The sequence below is a fragment of the Danio rerio genome, chromosome 11 (assembly GCF_052040795.2).
Source record: "Danio rerio strain M-AB ecotype USA chromosome 11, GRCz13ab, whole genome shotgun sequence".
Lineage (NCBI taxonomy): Eukaryota > Metazoa > Chordata > Actinopteri > Cypriniformes > Danionidae > Danio > Danio rerio.
Window position 1 is genome coordinate 3,138,706 of NC_141031.1, and position 21,445 is coordinate 3,160,150.

At 37.4% G+C, this 21,445-nt stretch overlaps 1 protein-coding gene across 3 annotated transcripts in view; it reads left to right on the forward strand.

The window, feature by feature from the left end:
* cpne5b (copine Vb) overlaps positions 1-21,445 on the forward strand; it is a 226,184-nt gene that overhangs the window by 75,535 nt on the left and 129,204 nt on the right.

Below are 21,445 nucleotides of genomic sequence, written 5' to 3' on the forward strand. Positions count from 1 at the left end.
TTGAACGATGTCTGAATGATGTTGCCGTGCTTGTTTATGATGTGGTCGCTGGGTTGCTTGGTCCCGATAATTGCTGCTTGCAGCTATATTCTTTAATAGTTTGCATTTACTGTAACGTCTAAATTGTTTTAGTTCATTAGTCTGTCATTAAACTAAATGAAAATGAGAAATATTTCCCTGGCAACTAGCTACATTTTTCAGATTTATTTTCCTAAGTAATAAAAATGGCTTAATTTTTCTTTGTGACAGCGTGCCTTCTTCTGCATGCAGTTCATAACTGCTGCTGTTACTGAAGGAAATGTGTTATTAACATCTAAGAGGGACGTTTTTTCCACACTGACCTCAGTATACATGTGACAGATTAACTTTAGAATAAACAACTAACTGCAAATAGTCTCTGGACATCACGTCCTTCTTTCCTCCCTTTTTATTTTTCATGGCGTTCTGTATATATAAGTGTGAATGCAGGGGGGAGGTGTGATAATATTGCTGATGCCGACGATCTGTGGGAGGCCATGTTGTCCTCCCTCTGTTTACATCCTCTTTAAAAGAGGCAGTTTTATTCTTCTTTGTCTCGGTGAGGATCCCTGAGGGAGCGAGTCGTGTAATTAGCCATGAGTAACTAGGTGTCTAACGTGCATGTAATGGCACGAAATCACCCCAAAAAATGACACTGAGATATTATGCGCTAAATGGGCTCCCGAAGAACGAGAAGTGTGTGTTGGTAATGTTATTTTGCAAGCTCTTTGGGTTTGCTAATCAAATTTCAGCTCTTCAGGATCTCCTCGCATTATAAGGTCAATTAAAAATCACTCATGAGAATACTTCCACCTTGAGGTCATTTTTTTTGTCAGCTGTTTTTTTTTTTTACACTCGCGGTTCGTAGCTCAGCTCACCCTCAACAATTACACATGGACTGATTAATATTCTTGCTTCTGCTTCGCTGCACTTCATTATGCATCTTTTTGTTTGTTGTTAGTATATGCTGTTGCTAGCTATAAGATTAACGATTACAAACTTATATTTTAGGCTAGTCTGGTCTAATAGCACTCATAAATACAAGTTGGAATTTAGAGTCCATCAACTATTTGTGAAACAAAAATGAAAGGTTTCCTCCGAGTGCTCAGGTTTCCCCCACAGTCCGAAAACATGCGGTATAGGTGAATTGAACAAACTAAATTGACCCCCGGCAAAGCAGTGGTGCGGTAGGTGGCGCTGTCGCCTCACAGCAAGACGGTTGCTGGGTCACTGGTTCGAGCCTCGGCTCAGTTGGCGTTTCTGTGTGGAGCTCTGTGCATGTTCTTCCTGCGTTCACATGGGTTTCCGCCGGGTGCTCAGTCCAAAGACATGCGGTACAGGTGAATTGGGTAGGCTAAAATTGTCCTTAGTGTATGAGTGTATGTGTGTGTAGAAGTTTCCCAGAGATGGGTTGCGGTTGGAAGGGCATCAGCTGCGTGAAAACTTGCTGGATAAGTTGGTGGTTCATTCCGCTGTGGCGACCCCGGATTAATAAAGGGACTAAGCCGACAAGAAAATGAATGAATGAATGAAACTGACCCCCGCTTATGGGTGTTTCCCAGTACTGGGTTGCAGCTGGAAGGGCATCTGCTGCATAAAACATGTGTTGGATAAGTTGGGGGTTCATTCAGCTGTGGCGACCCCTGACAAATTAGGGACTAAACTGATTGAATATGAGTGAATGACACTACATTGAGTGGCCCACTGATGGTTTTTAGTCATGTTGTTGGCGCTGAAGCTTTGGTCTGTTTTAAGCAATATGGCTATTCAATTGGCACATTTGGCCCATTTCCACTGAGTGGTATTGTTTGGTATGGTTCAGTACGCTTTTATGGTCGTTTCCACTGTCAAAACGTACCTAAAAGCAAACTGTAGCGTACCACTTTTTGGGTACCCTTTTAAGAAAGCTACCTAAATTGAAACAAGGGTAACAAAACGCAGAGCTAGACGTGCAGCTGAACGCTTTTGGTTTACAGAAAAATGTCACCAATGTGTACACAAAGGAAGAGCCATTTTAAATATACAGCCGAGACATTACACTGTAATAATATATACATATAACAATGAGCCATGGTCAACCCGAACATAATGATGAACAGCCACAAAGCCAAAAAGAAGAGCAGAACTACCCTGTGCCCTGTAGTTGTTTACAAGGCCGTCTAAAGCGGTTTGGTGCTTCTGACATCCGATCCTTTCAGAAATGGACAAATGATTCTTTCAGCAACCTAAACCATGAACAAACTGCCATGTTTAACTATTATCATCACCTTTTGGAACATTATGAACTCATAATGACAGAATTACTATCTAACAGAGGTTACATGTGCTGCTGAAGATTAAAGATGCAGATGAGAGGTTTGCACTGACTGTGAGCTATAAGTTTCCTCTTGTTTTTGAACCCAAATAAGGACTAAATGTGTAATGTGTGTAGTTTTTCTGTAATTGGTAACATATCGGAGACTGTAGGGGTCTGTATGTGTTCATATATGTTCAATTATTTATTTATTTTATATAATTGATCTGCAGTTATAATCCTGTTGATAGAAAGGTTAGTAATGAACATTTATACACAACTATATTTATGTGTATAAAGCGTCTGTTTTGTGAGAAGTGCTTCTCATGTGATATGTGAACGCCCCGTACAGCTTTACTGTAGATATTTACTTGAGCAAGAATGATGTCGACTGAAACTTTCTGTCACACCATTGGGTACCCTTTTAGCAGTGGAAATGTAAGCCTGATAAAGGTGACCTGTACCAACCTGTACTGTACCGTACTGTACCACTCATTGGAAACGGGCCATTTGGGGTATTGTATACAGCAATATAAATGGTGCTGCAAATGTAAATACAGTATTCTTGCTGTAAATTATTGACAATAAGATAATGTCAAACTGCTTCCAATAGGTTGCTATTAGTTATCGTAGATTCTACAGGAATTATTAACAGTGAACCTGATCCTGGTTTGCCCAGCAATCTTGTCAATACAGTATCATGAAGGTGGTATTTGTTGGTCCCCCGATGCCCATTCATACCTCTCACACACACACACACACACACACATTATCTCACCCTGGAGCTCTCCTTTTTTCAGAGATCCTGCTGTCACACAGATACATCATTGATGAGATTGTGAATTGCGTTACATCAGCCGGAGGAGATGTGCTCTTCGAAGATCTGCTGTTAGAGGAGCCGCCGTTCGGAAACCTTATTTCCGAGCTCCGTTGCTTTTCTGCAAGTCTTTTGTTTGTTGATTTGGTAGAGCAGAGGTTTATTCTTCAGCAGACAAAAAGGAATTATCTTTGAACTAGATGAAGAATTACATGGGGATCATGTGGCTTGGGGGACACGGTGGCTCAGTGGTTAGCGCTGCAGCTTCACAGCAAGAAGGTCACTGGTTTGAGTCCTGGCTGGGTCAGTTGGCATTCTGCATGTTCTGACCCCTGATGAACAAAGGGACTAAGCAGAAGGAACATGAATGAATAAATGAAAGAATGAAAAACTTCCTTTTACTGTACTAAAATAGATGTTATGTAATATTTTTAACTCATTGTCAAAATTGACAGGTACTGCTATCCTTGCGGGGACATTTTGTAACCACAAGGGAGTCGAGTGACCAGTCGAGTGAGGATCCACATGCAGGTTTTGTCAGGAATCATAGTCAGACAGGCAGTGATCAACAACAGACGCAAGTGGGTAAATCTGGAGGCGTCATCAGGTAACAGGCAGATAGTCAATACAGGCGGCCGACAGGGTAAACGATAAAACAAAGCAAGAGTCAAAACACGTAGAAACTATACCAGGGAACACTTTGTAATGTGACAGGGTGTTAACCTAACATGACTAACAACACAATGAGAGTGTCAAAGTGAGCCGTACATATTTGTAGTGTAATCAGTACATTAGGAGCTCCAGCTGTATGAGTGCAATAAAGGGGACTTAGAACAGGTGTGTGTGTGTGGTGCATGACAGGACTTGTAGTTCGTATGGAGACAGGATTGTAGTCTGTGTGAATGTGAATGTCCTCCAACCATCTATGAGGGTTAGATCACTGGTGATCGTGACACATTTGGTCCCCACAAATTTTGACAAAATCTGACACACACATCTACATGTGGACTTTCAGTTTTAATATTATATTTTAATATTTTCCACCCATTAAACCCCCCTAACATCTCCCTGTAAACAAACTTAACATCTCATTCATTTTTTCTTCCTTCTTTTAACATATTGAGATGGATGTTATGTTGTATTTTTAACCCTTTCCCCCCTTGGTTATCGATGACTTTTCCCTTCAATGTTTTCCTCAATGTCAAAAATGACAAGTATTGCTATCCTTGCGGGGACATTTGGTCCCCACAAATTTTGACAAATTCTGACACACACACCCTCACACACACATAACTATGACTCCAGGGCATTGGTTTACAGAGGACCGAACTCTGTGTTTCACTGATCAAAGCCTTGGAGCTCATTGTGATGAAGTTTGTTGCCAGAAAAAGTGAGAGAGGGAGAGTTTGTGTGTGTGAGTCTGTATGTGTATTTCCTATAATATTTATTTCTTCTGGAGAAAGTCTTATTTGGGTTATTTTGGCTGGAATAAAAGCTTTTAATTTTTAAAAAAACATTTTAAGGTCAATATTATTATCTCCCTTAAGCAATATTTGCTACTAATAAATTGTTTACAGATCAAACCACTGTTATACAATGACTTACCTAATTACGCTAACTTGCCTACTTAATCTAGGTAGGCCTTTAAATGTCACTTTAAGCTGAATACTAGGCAAAGACAAAATAAATCAGTGATTAGATATGAGTTATTAAAACTATTATGTTCGGAAATGTGTTGAAATAAATCTCATCAATAAACAGAAATTGGAGAAAAACGTACAGGAGGGCTAATAATTCTGACATGGCTGTAAGAGAGTGAGCGAGAGAGAGAGAGAAGCGATGAGATAAAATATGTGAAATCTAGCAGAAGGCTGCAGAAAATAGAGCTGGATGTTCTCCAAGCAGTCTCTGTGTTGTGTCCTGTGGGAAGAAGTCTGCAGACGCTTCCTTTTCGGCTCTTCCTGACGCTTTTCTGGTGGCAAAGCAAAACTGCCACCTCACAGCAGTGCTCTCAGCCTCCAGAACAGCTCAGACGACCGCTTTTAAATGCCCCTCACAGGTCTACATCTCTTCAACATGCCCGACAGGAGTCTCTTTAGTGCTCTGCTTCCAAAAAAGTGCAAAGATGGCAGCAAAAATAATGATTTCTGTGTAAAAGTCAGCTATCTGGGTTATTTCCGCCTCATGTCTGTGCATGGCAGTTCAGTTAAAGGGGATTAAACAGAGTTGTGTGGAAACAGTGTGTGAATATATCCAGCGTCTAATGGTAAACATTTATACATTTTATATGTTATAAGACTTGATCAAATCAATTCTTATCTCTCTTCATATGTGCCATCAGAGGAGGAAAGCCCCTCCCATTAGTGACCATCTCTCTCCCTCATTAACATAGAATGTTAGTCTTGAATTGAATCTGCTGCTATGCTGACACACAGGCATCTGTAGCTCCGCCTTTTTTAAAGAGCACAATCTCATTTGAATTTAAAGTCACCAAACGGCCCAATTAGGATCAAAGCCTAAAAGGGTCAGTTTCAGAGTTGGAAAACATGTGGTATTATGAGCTGAAACACCAACACACTCTAAGCACATCAGGGTCTTATTTTACATCTTGTAAAAAGGGTCATGATAGGTTCCCTTTTAAGGGACAGTTCACATAAAAATCTCAAATTATAGTAGTGGTAGTTACAGTAGTGCATTTGATGAGATTTTAGGAAAAAATGCTAATTGCCCTACAATCACAATGTGAATTGAATGCGTGATTGAACTTGTATCGTATGAAATTTGTTTTAGCTATACGTTTAATGGAAATCATGGAGAATTTTATTTAGGGTGACTGAGATTAGACCAATGTTTAGAATGGGATTTAGTCTGTTGTTGTTTATTGCTATGTGTGTGCATATGATTTATTTTTTGTACATGATCTGTTTAATTACTAATTATTGTATGTTTTACTGGGTGATTTTTTAATTTTTTTTATTTAAAATATATGTACAGTTGAAGTCCGAATTATTAGCCCCCTTTGAATTCATTATTTTTTTTTTTATATTTCCCAAATGATGTTTAACAGAGCAAGGCAATTTTCACAGTATGTCTGATAATAATTTTTCTTCTGGAGAAAGTCTTTGTTTTATTTCAGCTAGAATAAAAACAGTTTTTAATTGTTTTAAACCTATTTTAAGGTCATTATTATTAGCCCTTTTATGCTATATATTTCCGATAGTCTACAGAACAAACCATCGTTATACAATAACTTGCCTAATTCACCTTTAGAGCTAATATTTGAATGATTCACTAGCGTAATGTCTAAAGTGACGACAACACAGGTGATATTGCTAACATTTTAAGATTATAAGGCTGAACAGCATGAAATACAAGTCTACAAAGATTTCCCAGTATTTCTTTGTTGCAATCGGGAGATCAGAAAATTACCATGGTATAAACACAACACTACAATGTACAAAAGAGAACGATCAGCTCAGAATGTCATTTACCCTCTCTGTCTCTGTCGCCATCTTGTGGATGAACATAGTCAACCGTCTTTACTTAAAGATAGGCTAATGGCCACCAATGTGCTGTCTCTCAGAAATTAAGAATATTTTAAAATAGGCACTATCCTTATAATAAACTGCATAGTTGCAATCTAAACAACTACATTCTTGACTAAAAATCCTCAAAGTGCATTATGTTGTCCAACAGCTGCTATATTTGTCAAACTGTAGAGTCCTCTGCTTGCTGCTTTATGTGGGCGGAGTAATACATGAGCGTGAAGGGTGAAGAGGCTGGACGAGTGCTGTTACTGGCAAAATATTGCACGGCTATCAGCCAATTAGATTTAAGAACCAGACAGAACTGATTTTCTTTTCGGCTTAGTCCCTTGAGACTAAGGGTCACCACAGCGGAATAAAGCACCAACTTTACGCAGCGGATGCCCTTCCAGCCATAACCAATCTCTGGAAAACACCCATACACACTCATTCACACTCATACACTACGGACAATCTAGCCTGCCCAATTCCCCTATAGCGCATGTCTTTGGACTGTGGGAGAAACCGGAGCACCCGGAGAAAACCTACGCGAAGGCAGGGAGAACATGCAAACTCCACACAGAAACGCCAACTGACCCAGCGGAGGCTCGAACCAACAACCTTCTTGCTTCTATATATATATTTCATTAGCATTTTGTCCTTTTTATCCAACTTTTTTTGGAACAAGCGAGCACTTGCAGGATTCAAGCAAGCATTTATTTTGCACGTACATTGTATACATATTTAACCAAAAACACAGCTTGTCAGATCTAAAGTATTGCTTTCGCTGCAAATATGCTCAACTTGAACATATATCATGACTAGCATCCCTTCAATCCCAGGCTTTTCTTCCCATTACCACAGAAAGGGAACCAATCATTGATCTTTAAAGTCACAAAAACCTGCTTAACCTTTGCTGGACCGTGATACAATCACAGCATGTCACACAGTGGTGACAGAAACTCATAACAGCGGCGCTCCAGACGTGTCCAAGTATCCAGAGCGCGCTCTGCTAACCTTTCCCAAATGAAACAACAAGTTCTGATCAATCTTTAATGAATTCTCTGTTTGACCTCAAGAGCACGCTTCTCAGGGTCAGCGAGTATCGAACCGGGGAATAGATACATTTCAGTGGAGAATGAAGGACATGGTGGACTGGCTCCTGCACTGAAAATGCATTCATTTTCCTTTGGCTTAGTCCTTTATTTAAGGGTCGCCACAGCGGAATGAACCGCCAACTTATCCAGCATATGTTTCACGCCAGCTTCCAGCCACAACCCAATACTGGGAACATACTTGACAACATTGGGATGTTAAAATAAGGGATGCCCCCCCCTCCTAAAAAAAATAAAAAATTAAATAAAATAAATTCCCCAAATTATTCATTATGTTCATCTGGAGCGGTTTCATTGTAAATAAATAATTAAAATGATCCGTAATAGGATTTATTATTCAATCATTCATTCATTCTTTTATTCTTTCATTTTCTTGCTGGCTTAGTCCCTTTATTAATTTGGGGTTGCCACAGAGGAATGAACCGCCAACTTATCCAGCACGCACCCAATTCACCTGTACCACATGTCTTTGGACTTGTGGGGAAAACCAGAGCACCCGGAGGACACCCACGCCAACACCGGGAGACTCCCAACACAGAAATGCCAACTGACCCAGCCAAGGCTCGAACCAGCGGCCTTCTTGCTGTGAGGCGACATCACTATCTTTATTATTTTTTATTTTTTAAATATTAATAATAATAATAATAATTTATATTTTTATCATTTACAAAGGAGAGAATAAATTGTATACATTAGAAAAAGCTGCGAATAAATTAAACAGTTTAACTTATTAAAATGAATAGCTATTATAAAATAATTGAATCATTATCAATTCTCATTACCTTTTCTTCCCTGCATAGTAATTCTGATTAAAGAGCAGCGAATAAATCTCTCATTTAGATTTTTTATTTGATTACATTAAATAACAGAGGTGTCACTTTAGGAATGCACAGATCCATAATGTAAGCATTCGATTGCTTTCCTAACTGTTCATGCTCATTTAAGGGTGCTTTCACACCTACACTTTTGTTTCGGAACGTGTCTCGTTTGCCCAGTTAGCGCGGTTTGTTTGGCATATGTGAACAGGGCAATCGCGCTCTGTTCCGCGCCAAAGTAATCGCTCCGAGATCGCTTGAATGAGGTGGTCTCGGCTCGATTGAAACGAACCCTGGAGCGATTCGATTGCAGTGAGAAAGCGATCCGATCCGAGCGCGGTTATATCACAGTGTTTTATTGATATGTAATAGGCTTACGGCTATATGAAGAGAGAATTATGAGTATGGTGGGAAGTTTCGCGAGTCTCTCGATGCCCGCAAACGAGTGATGATCTCCCGGTAATCTCGCGTCTCCCTCCCAGTCCTCAAATAGGCTACGTCGCGCACCCTTCTCACCCTTCCCCACCGCATCTCTCCTCCGCACCCTGTCAATCACCATCAAACCACCACCTCTCCTGACAGCTGAGCGGGACTCTGCAAAATAAACCCTGACATTCTGACCAATGTGAGGAGAGTTTACTCGCAAGAGACTTGTTTTAGCTCTTTTGGTCCGATTAGAAACTTTGCAATGTGAAAGTGAACCGCTTCAAGAGAACAATGTAACAATTGTAATCTCTGTTTCAGAACAACTGAATCCATTCAAAGGTGTGAAACCACCCTAAGACTAAATTTGTTGTGTTTTAAAGAAACCCACCAAGATCAACATGATTACAGTATTATGTGTAAACAGTCAGAATTATAAGCCTCTTTTTGAATAGTTTTTATTTTTTATTTTTTATTTTTTTTTATATTTCCCAAATGATGTTTAACAGAGCAAGGAAATTTTCACAGTATGTCTAATAATATTTTTTCTTCTAGATAAAGTCTTATTTGTTTTATTTCAACTAGAATAAAATATTAAAATTAGCATGTTTTATCCATAACCCAAAGTAGTTTAACTTTGTTTGATTAAATTCAGGCTAAATAAATAGTTTGCAAGCTCCTATCTTAAAGAAATGTAGAAAATCCAATGAATATTTTTTTTCAGGGTGCTCTGGAGATGTTCTCATAACGGATTCAGCTTCATCTTGCTGCTCTTAGGGCTATAATTAAACCTGCAGAGACTGAAAGAAGCTTTCGCTTGAGCTTTGGACAAGATATTCTGATTTTCAAAAGGTGCGATGACAAGGGCATGAATGGGGTTTAATGATGGCACTTGCTGTCCTACTGTCGGCACTTAATAAAGAATGGCCGGATTGAGCGTATGCTTACTTAAAATGAATTTCAGCTAATGACATTTGAATGATTTGGTACAAAGTTTTCTTTTTCTGTAAAGCGAAGATATTTTCAGGTGAGGCCTTTTACTGATATTGTATAAGGAGGACATTTATGGTGTTTCTCTTCACTCATAATACACAATATCATAAGAGGAAATAGAAACAAAATGATGGAAGGTTATACTGTCTTCAAGTATGAAATGGCGGAAAGATCGCTGAACTGTAGAATGTTTGCTTCGACATTTTCACTTAATAAATTAGCTAAATTGTCCGTACTGTATGTGTGTGAATAAGAGTGAATGGATGTTTCCCAGTGATGGGTTGCAGCTGAAAGGGCATACGCTGCGTAAAACGTGCTGGATAAGTTGGCTGTTTATTTAGCTGTGGCGACCCCTGATTAATTAAGGGACTAAGCCGAAAAGAAAATGTAAAATAAAAAGTTATTAAATAAATCTGTTTAAATTTTATTTATATTTATTTTGTTACATTTACTTTTTTGTTTAATTAATTTATTTCTTTTTCTTTTCTTTTATTTCTTAAATTTACTATATTTTTTTCTTAATATTATTTTATTATTCTATTTATACATTTTTATTTTATTCATAATTTTTTCATTTTGTTTTATTCATTTATTTTTATTTTCTTATTTATTTATTTTTTCTTAAATTATTGTTTATTTTGTTTAATTGTTTTTCTTAAATGTGTTTATTTTTTCTTAAATTTATTTTAATATTTGTTTTTTTATTTATTTTTTACATTTATTTAAATTTTTTATTTTTTTTTATTCATTTATTTTTCTTAAATTTATTTTTTTGTTTAGTTTTCTTTCTTTCTTTCTTTCTTTCTTTCTTTCTTTCTTTCTTTCTTTCTTTATTACTTTTATTCCCTTAAATTATTTTTTATTCTGTTTTATTATTTAATTATTTTTATTTTCTTAAATAAATTCATTTATTTAGTTTTTTTAAAATTATTTTATTTTTTTTATTAATTTAATTTAATTTTCTTAAATTTAATTTATTTTATTATTTATTTTATTATATATATATATATATATATATATATATATATATATATATATATATATAATTTTTTTTTCTTAAATTTAATTTTTATGTTGTTTCTTTATTTATTTTAGTTTTATTTTTTATTTTTTCCTAAATTTAATATGTTTGTACCGTTTTTATTTTATTTTATTATATTTATTTTATTTATTTATTTAGCTTTTTTAACTTGTACATTCAATTTATTTAGCAAATTGCTGATGTGGAGATAATACAGTAAATATATTGATTTAAAACTGTATACATTTTATAAGATCTTGAATGCTGTTTATTGTTAGGAAGAGGTTTAAGACATCTGTGTAAGGCAAAGCAAATGGAGATTTGTTTGGTTATTTCCTGAAAAGCTCTCGCTCTTTTGTGTGAGCGTTTTTCAGACCGCTTTCAGCAAGCGTGACGGAAAAGATCCGGCTGGTTATTTGTACTTTGATATGCAGAGGACAATACTTAAAGTTAATTAAATTTTGGGCTGTTGAAAAGTGGATGAGTAATTGAAATTAAACTCGCCGAGCAACGAGTGTCATTTACCAACATAATCATCCACACCTGCTTTATGCGGTTTTTTTTCCACCGGCTCTTTGGACTCAGGCACAAATTTTCGCTCATTATCATCACAATGCTTTCAGTTTTCTATTTAAATCTATTCATATCTCATTCAGATTTGGTAGAACGGGAGATAGTGGCGTGTTTTCATGTAAACACCAGATTAAAGTTTAATACATTTCTCCAAAAAATAATAATAAATTAATAATTTGACCCTTCTATGACAAGTTTTTTTTCCATACTCCATCGGCAGGGTGAGCAAAAACACTTTTAAAGGATGAATATATAAGAATATTTCAAATCTGTCATTTTGCTTCTTATGTAAATATGATTTTGACAATGTTTAGATATTTGCATTAAAAAAACAAGACAATAACACAAAGAAGGGTCATCTTTTTTAATGGAGAAAAGATTTTTCAACATTATAGTTTTAATAACCAAGTATTTTCTGATAACTAATTTATTTTATCTTTGCCATGATGACAGTACATACACTTTACTGTTTTTTGGGGGGAGAGTAGTTTTCAGTTTATAGTGCTATTTAAATGGTTAATATATATATATATATATATATATATATATATATATATATATATATATATATATATATATATACTGACGGGAGGTGATGTGAGAGAGGGGATGGGATTGGGGAAGATCCACTAGTCTGATCTTGATCTCGAGACGCCTTGACTGACCAGGGGCCTCATGTACTAAGACTTGCTAAAACAATGTGCTAACATTCATACTAAAACATTGTGCACATACAAAGCTGTAAATGTGTGTACGCAGTAAAAAATTAGATGTATGAAACACTTCGTACGCCGAATCAAATGCATATTCTCTTTGTATATCCGACTTAACGTGAAACTGAGCGCACGAGCGCAAAACTCCTCCCTGCCTCCTCCCCTTAATAAATATGCTAATGACTCCACTTTGAAAAAACCAAATGAAAAGGCAATGGCAAAAGCAAGCAAAAAGAGAAACTTTGAACAGAATGTGAATTGGAGGTGCTCCTATCTGAGGTAGACCGGAGAAAAACTGTTATTAGCAAGTTTGTCGTTGGAATGAGCTAGTTGAGGTATTTCCACCAGTTTGATCGACAGAGACGACAAAGCTAAAGAGGGTGGACATCAGCAGCGCGAGTGGCGTAGCTCGTAAAGTGCAGGGCAACATGTTTTGACTCAATCATTAATGAACTCGGTTCGAATCCAGCGTCTGATGAACTCATTCTACGTTTTTTCCCCCACTGTATATCAGATTTTGCCTACTCACCATCACGAGGAAGACAAGTAGGAGTTGTGTGTGTAAGTGTGTGTATTATGTTAAGCGCGTTTGAGCATCACATATTATTTGCACATTTATTGAATGGAAATGTTTCTGATTCACGTATGCAAATTCGTCTTCAGATGGCGCCTTTATAGCAATGTGCGTGCAGTCAATCGCTCCGATTACATTGGGAAAACAGGCAACCACTGCAAATTGCGCTTTAATGTTTGGCTGGTCAACTGCATGGTATGGAAACCTTATATACCTGCGAGACATGCAGATGATCCTGTCCCATACAGCTGCCATTGCACAGCTCAAAGATACTTTGTAGTGTGCAATTTAACACAATTGCCTCTAGGAGTCGCCAATGGAAATAAAACAAACACAAATAAGAAATGCACGTACGCCAGGCATGAAGTTGGCATGGACCAACGCACATTCTCGCGTTCATTTCATCGTTAATAAATCCAAACGTGAGCGTGAAATCTGACGTACGCAGCGATGATACATGAGGTATCAACAAATAGAGAACATTTCTAAGAACTTGGCGTGTTTTAAACTCTTTTTCTTATTTATTGTGTATATTTCCATTAATCACTGACGCAGTTTGTATAACAGTGTCAAGCAGCAGTCATCACTCGTATAGTTTTGATTGGGGAAAAGTGTAACGGTCAATATGGCGAATGAAGTGAACCCCGCCTTCTAGCAGAGGAGCCAATCAGCGATCGCTATAAACTGACGATTCTCAGATTTTGTGTGATTCCAATGTTTAGAAATGAAACTAAAGAGACAGGTGTTGTTTAATTTTATTAGTAATTCCTAATATGAAATGTATTCGTAAGCTTGGCAAACAATTTCGGAGAATTTGATGTTTCCCCATTCAAACAGAATGACCGAGAGAGGGTTTTAAAAATGGCCGCCGAGTGAAACGACTTTCCTGAAAGGGACTTTTATTACAGTCAGATGCTCATTTGCATACATTGAAACTGCTCAACATTGCCAGCGGTTGCTGTCGCTCATTTACAATCGTCAACAAAATAAAAGACTTCTAGCAGCAGATCCCTTCATACAGTACGTCTGGCTGTTAATGTGAGCGCCATCAGCGTTTCACATCTTTATGTTAAATATACCCAGCATAAACAGAGACGAGTGTTATGGATGATGATGATGATAAGGATGATGATGATGAGCTGAGAATAAATCGAGTCACAGATCTCTAAATGTTTGGCTAAACCTCATCTGTCATCTGCGTTTATTCTGTATGCGAGGAAAGTAATAACGACACTGACATTTTGGCCTCTGAGCAGCCAATAATGAAGGAGCAGGGCAGATTCATTTCCATGTTGGAGAAGTCTGGCATTTGCTGAAGGATATTGCAGGAGAATGGTGTTAAAGCTTCAGGTGAGATTAGCTTTGTGTGAGATCTGATCGGGTTTAAATCGAATGCTGTGTCATGCTTCAGTTTTTGAGCTTGCACACATTAATCAACGCATCTAGGGTAAATAGTGTACCATAATGTCATGTTTAAAGTGTTATACTAGTGTACTCATAGTATACTCTCAGAATCGCAGGTACCTAAAAAGTACAAATGTGTACAACCATTACTGCATCCAAAACAATGAAAAGTTTTGGAGTAAGGATTGATGACCAACTAAACTTCTCAGACCACATTTCTAGAAAAACTGCAAAACAACTTACTGGGACACATTTCGTGCCCTCCAGAAATGTATACAGGGGTATATATCAATAATGAGTCTGGATTGACTAGGTCATACCAATGTCATTATACAAATTTCTGTCATTGTAAACCAAAACCAGTACACCCACACCTGCACATGTTAATATTGGTAGAGGAGTCAAGTCAAGTCAAGTCAAGTCAACTTTATTGTCAATCAAACCATGCAACAGTACATTACACAGTAGACTGAAATTGCGTTTCTCCCATACTCCAATGTGCAATTTAAAAAAACAAAAAACAAAAATATGACACACACTAGACATAAACTAAACATTTAACTAATATAGTACAAGATAAATTAAATAATAGACACTAATAAACTGTGAACAGTTACGATATATCCTATTGTTCCAGAATATGACCAAGTTGAGGTATTTATTGTAGTGCAGTTAGGTGCAGTATGGCAAAAGTGCAAAGTAGCAGCTTAGAGGTAAGTGAATTTTGTAAACATGTTACACGTGCAAGGAATATTAACATAAAAATAGAGGATGGGTAGTGTTCATGAGTCCTCTGAATACATGTGTCAAAAAATGGTCTTTGGTTTATTTTTCTTACAATATTTATTCTGATAATTTTGAATCTTGCTCCTAACAAAAAACCTGATGTACAAAAAACAAACACACTGAAACTAATGAGCTGAACTAAAACAAAGCAATTTCAAAATATAGAAACTAATAAAAACTAGTAAACCTTCCTCTAAAACTAATTAAAACTAACTGAGTTTGAAAACAAAAAGTCAAAACGAAATAAAAACTAAAACTAATGAAAAATCCAAAACTATTATAACTTTATAAACCACCAAAATCAGTCCACATACACTCAAAATGAACTGGGGGATGAACAGATGAGGGAAATGTGTGCTTTCTCAGAAAGGCATCTGTGATTGTTGCTTGTCTCCGCATGTTTTTGCTTCACCTCATCTTCAGGTCTGCTCATAATCTCCTCATCCACTTTAATCAAGCGTGTTTATGCCCACTGTGGACAGTAATTACTGTATCATGCTGGCATGAATACAAGAACTGACACGAGCACAGAAAAATCACACTGCCGGACTCTCAGTACTTCAAAGCCTTTTTGTTTATGAACGCTTTTTTGATTTTAGTTTTGCATATATCGTATACGTATATTCTAAAGAGCAATCTTTAGTATATTTACTCATTTATCAGTTGCTTTCACGCTGTAAAGCAAAGGCTCTCATACTCATGAGTGTTTTTCTGAGCACATTTTGAAATGAAATTAAAACAATATTTTGATAACGATGTGGTCTTTAAGAAAGCTTGTCCCAACTTACCTTAAAGGGCATCTATTTCACCCCTTTTGCAAGATGTAAAATAAGACTTTTGTGTGTCCAGAATGTGCTCAACCTGCCCATTTTAGCGTCTGGACATGTTGCTGTTTTTGGAGCCTGTGGCTTTAAATCCAAAGGAGCTGCTTCTCCCCGCCCACTGCTCCCAACGTGCATGCCTGCTTCTCCTGCTTAAACGGAGCATTACTCACAATATCGAGCGAAAAAAAAACAAATAAGACATCTGTGAAACATAACCTACTTTGTATTTTTGTAGGAAACACAGTTTAGATCTGTTTAGGGTAAGAGGTGCGTGGTTATTGCCGTCTGTCTATGAATAGGTCAGGAATATCAAAATAAAACCAACTTGGCTCCTCTCCTTTAGCGCCCCTCACACAGCTTGATCCACGCTGCCATTTCTCCTCTTGGGTTTTAGGTTTTGAGAAGAGAAAAAATTCCACCATCCCGTCCAAACTGTAAGGATACCCAACACAATCTCACGGCAATTCGTAACTTTTTGATTTAGTGGCTAATTCATATGAATTCGTACGATCTAATTCTTACAATTTAGTACGACTTGCTCATCCCCCAATGACGGTTGGGTTTAGGGGTGGGGTTAGGTGCCACGCCTCCTTTTTAAAATCGTACAATTTCATACGACTGAACTCGTACGAATTCGTACGAATTAGCCACTAAACTGGCAAAACGTAAAATACTTACGTTTTCTCGTGAGATCAGGCTGGGATACCGGTATCAGATTTGCACAATCCACATGCCCTCACTCGAAAACTTGACAGAGCCCCTTTGCTTAGCTACAATTGCTAAGCCACGATTGGTGGGTGGCAGTTTTTGGGTGTGGCTTAACGAAGAGTCAATTAACCTAACTTGCCTAGTCAACCTGATTAAGCCTTTCCTGGAGGGTCGCAGCTCTGTACAGTTTTGCTCCAACCCTAATCAAACATAGCTAATCCAACTGATCAAAGTTGTGAGACTGTTAAGCAGGTGTGAGTTGTAGGTGGTATGCAGAGCTGCGGCCCTCCAGGAATTGAGTTTGAGTCCATCGGCTTATTCCCTTTATTCGTCAGGGGTCGCCATCACGGAATAACCACCAGCCTATCCAGCATATGTTTTATACAGTGGATGTTTTTCCAGATGCAACCCAGTACTGGGAAACACCTGTACACTCACATTCACACACCAACACACACTCTCAGACAATAAGGCAAATTTAGCTTAATCAATTCCCCTATTGCGCATGTGTTTGGACTGAGGGGAAAACCGAGCACCTGGAGGAAACCCATGCCAACATGGGGAGAACATGCACACTCCACACTGAAATGCCAACTGACCCAGCCGGGACTCAAACCATTGACCTTCTTGCTGTGAGGTAACAGTGCTAACCACTGAGCCACCGCGTTGCCTAAAAATAATACTGTATAACTATAAATAATTGTCTAGTGTATAAATGCATTATACCAATGGAGTCCCTTCAAACCACCAATACAAAGTATGTGTGTATGCGCGTATGTGTGTGTGTGAGAGGCTCATAATAGAAATGCCATCTCTGATTTAGATGTTGAGATGTGATGACAGTGGTGCCGCTGGGAGTGACGCTCACAGCTCATATCAGCAGACCTGAAGCTTCAGCGCTGGAATCAATATCTGTGTTCAGAGTTTACCGCAGATGATCAAGTGTCCTCATATCCTGAGAGCAGCGTATGCCTCTGAAAATAAAAACCTTTTACTTTACAACAATTTACTACGCTATGCTTGGAATGGTTATGAGAAACGATGTGTGTTAAAGGGATTGTTCACCCAAAAATGGACATTTACAGTTCATTTACTCACCTTCAGGCCACTGGATTTTTTTAAAGGAGTGGTCCAGAGTGTATTTTTAAGGTTTGGTTGTGTTTGAGATGCAAAGCAATGTGTGTTTCAAGGTTATAATAGTTTTGGATTTTTCATTAGTTGTAGTTTCTATTTCAGTTTTGACTTTTTTGTTTTCAAATTCAGTTAGTTTTAATTATTTTTTAGAGGGAGATTTACTAATTTTTATTAGTTTCTATATTTTGGAATTATTTATTTTTATTTTCGTGTTTATTAGTTTCAGTATTAGTTTTTTTTTTCTAAATAAGGATATTTGTTTGGTGCAAGATTCAAAATCAACAGAGTAAATATTGTATAATAAAAACTTTTTTTGAAACGTTTTCAGAGGACACATGAACACTATCATCTATCACTACCATCTACCCATCCTCAAATTCTAATACAACAGCCCACAAGATAGCAGCCTTACATATGTGTGCAAGGCTGCTTCTGAGGTTAGATACACAGTAGTGATGTGAAGTTCAGATCTTTGTCTTTATGATGTTAGCACTCAACAATAGTAATTTCAGTCAGTTGAAACATCACCATGATCTGAACAATGTCTTACAGCAAAGGTTTGCATCCCAACTAAAGCATGATTCACTTATTTAAATTCCATTATGATTCTCAGTTATGAAATAAGCTTACGTTTTTCACCAGATCCTCATTTAGGCCCTCGGTTTACCCGCGTTGCAGTTGTTCAACTTTAGTTCAGTCTCAGCAGGCTGTCATGAACAGATTGTGTTTCGTTCACTGAATCACGCTTGTGCAGTATTATCGGTTCCTGTTTCTCAAATTTGATCTCTGTGTACTGTTATAATAACTGAATAAGAGTATATATTGAATCATTTCAAGTCAGAGGTGGGTATTAGGCTTGTTAAAAAGTAAGTAGTGTATAGATACGTGCTTAATAGAGACGCAAATTGTTTCAAATGATTCAGTTCAACTAGTTCAACCGATTCACTTAGAAGAGCTGGTTAAAAAGACTTGTTTGCGATCGCGGTACAGAAATAAAATCCATTATTCGGCACAAATGTGTTAAAGTAATAGTTTTAAGTGTCTACTTAATGCTGTCATCGTGCTTCTGTCATGTCCAGTCGTTGTTTTTTTGTCGTGGGAGCAACAGTGAGGATGGGTGGAGGAGAACCAGCTCGATCTGGCCAATGACAGCAGGACTACAGACTCTGAGGTGCCATACGGGTTAAACACCTGCAGCGCGAATTATATTTACTTCTAAAAGGCTTAGAGTAAGATTATGTATTAAATACATTTACAAAAACGAAAACGAAGGAGGTTTTTGCTATAATTTTAGTTAATTACAGTTAGTTTTGTATGTGCACAATACAGTTTCAGTTAGTTCTATTTTTTTAAACTTGTTTTTATTTTTATTTCAGTTAACGAAATTATTTAAATGTTAGTTTTCGTTGTTTTCATTCGTTTTCGTTGACTATAATAACCTTGGTGTGTGCTTCATTTGTAAAAAATAATGTTATTTTTTTTACTTATATCTCACTTTGATCATATACAGCTATTCAGCTAACATGAAAACGACATATTTCCTAGTTCCCCTGAATGGACCGCCCTCAAAAAAGAGGCTCTGATTGGTCAGCTAACATTATGTGCTGTGATTCGCAAATTGGCTCCACGTCACCAGAAAAAGCATCAGGCCTTCACAAGCATGCTTTGCCTGATGTGTAAATAGTGTCAGTAAAAGGAGCTGTTAGCAATATCAGTTTGAGCCTTAATCAGACAGAAAATGAAAAGGATGAGTCTCATGCCTGCTCTCTAAAATAAAAAGTGTCTGTAATGAGTGAAAATAGGGTGTGGCTCCTTTAAGAGAGAATCACTATTTTGTGTGTGTGTGTGTATGTGTGTGAACAGTCTATAGATGCATGTAACACGAGAAGCACGTGTGTTAACAATGTTTATTAATTCCTAAACTTAACATAAACGTAAACATATCCTTTAATTCTGATTGGCTGATTGTAATGTTGTTCCAGGATTAAGATAGCTGTTATCTTTTATCCTGAGTACTGGGAAACACCCATACACTTATTCACACACACACTAATACACTACAGCCAATTTACTTCATCCAATTCCCCTATAGCCCATGTGTTTGGACTGTGGGGGAAACCGGAGCACCCGGAGGAAACCCACGCTACATGGTGAGAACATGCAAACTCCACACTAAAATGCCAACTGACCCAGCCTGGACTCGAACTATTGACCTTTTTGCTGTGAGGTGATAGTGCTAACCACTAAGCCACCGTGGTGCCTCTGTTCTGTTTTAATAACAACAATAAAACAAAGTGAAACTGCTCTGAGAGCAGGCAAACACCTTGGCAACAAAGAATGTGTCATCTGATAATTACTGTTGGTTAAAAATAGTCTAGTGTATGTAGGATGAGCATCAACATCTGCTGCATTTAGAAACAGAAATGACAATCTTTCACTGTTACAGGCATCGACCATAAGCATATTGAACATTCACTGCAAAACGGTGCAGCTGGACAGAATATGACAGTGTTCAATGTCTGGATTATGAAAGCAGGGAATACGAAAAACTCTGATGGCACTTTATTTAAAAGTTTGCCTGCCTTGCTCTGTTAAACATAATTTAGGAAATATATATGTATATAAAAAAAGAGAAATTCAAAGGGGGGTTAATAATTCTGACTGTACATATTTTAGGTTTATTTTACTTCATTTCAAAATAGAGTTTATAACAGTTGTTTTAAATAGGGATGTCCTGATCAAGTTTTTTTTTTTTTTTTTTTTTTTTTTTTGCATTCGAGTCATTTAATCTAGAGCAGCAGTGGCCAGTCCTGTTCCTGGAGAGCCAGCTTCCTGCAGGTTTCAGTTGCAACCCATATCAAACACACCTGAACCAATTAATTGGGACCTGAACACCACGTGGTAATTACAGGGAGGTGTGTTTGATATGGGTTGCAACTGAAATCTGCAGGAAGGTGGCTCTCCAGGAACAGGGTTGGCCACCCCTGATCTAGAGTATCTACCGGTACTGAAACCCAATCCGATACTTCTATAAAAAAGGATAAAGAGGAGAGAAGAAACAGATCCAGGATGTTTTTTTCTTTTTTATTTAATTCACCTTATTTTAACATTCAGCAACTTTATTAACAAACAGAGCACTTCTGTGAGGAAGCTTGAACGATCAAGTAATAAATAACATCAATTCTTCACTTTTAGACTTCAGTGCAACAGTAAATATAAAACAATCTAATATAAAAACAAACAGCACCTCAGCTTAAAATATCAGGCAGGCATGTAAACAAAAAAAATAAAGTGCCACAGTGTTTGCGAAGCCATTAATGTGCTTTTAGACTCATGACTATAGATGTCAGGGCTCAACATTAAGGGCTGCCCGATGGCCCGGGGCCAGCATGAGAGATGTTCGGGACAGTAAAGAGAATCGTTACTGGCCCGATCAGGCCAGTGCTGCCTTGTCATCAAATTTTAATTTGCCTGCTACTGTCAATTGTGTGCAAATACAGTCTTAGAACCGAGAAACAATTTGTGCTTTTAAGTCTCAGAATGCTACGTTTTCTGTAAAGTCGTAAACCCCATATTGCTTTTTGGTTCCTTTTATCTGATTGATTGTTGTGAGCACGTTATTTTTTCCACAACCTGGTAAAAACCAGAACAGTGAAGAGACGGCAACATCAAATGATGAAGCTAAAAGAAAACGTCTGTTTCCAACGTTG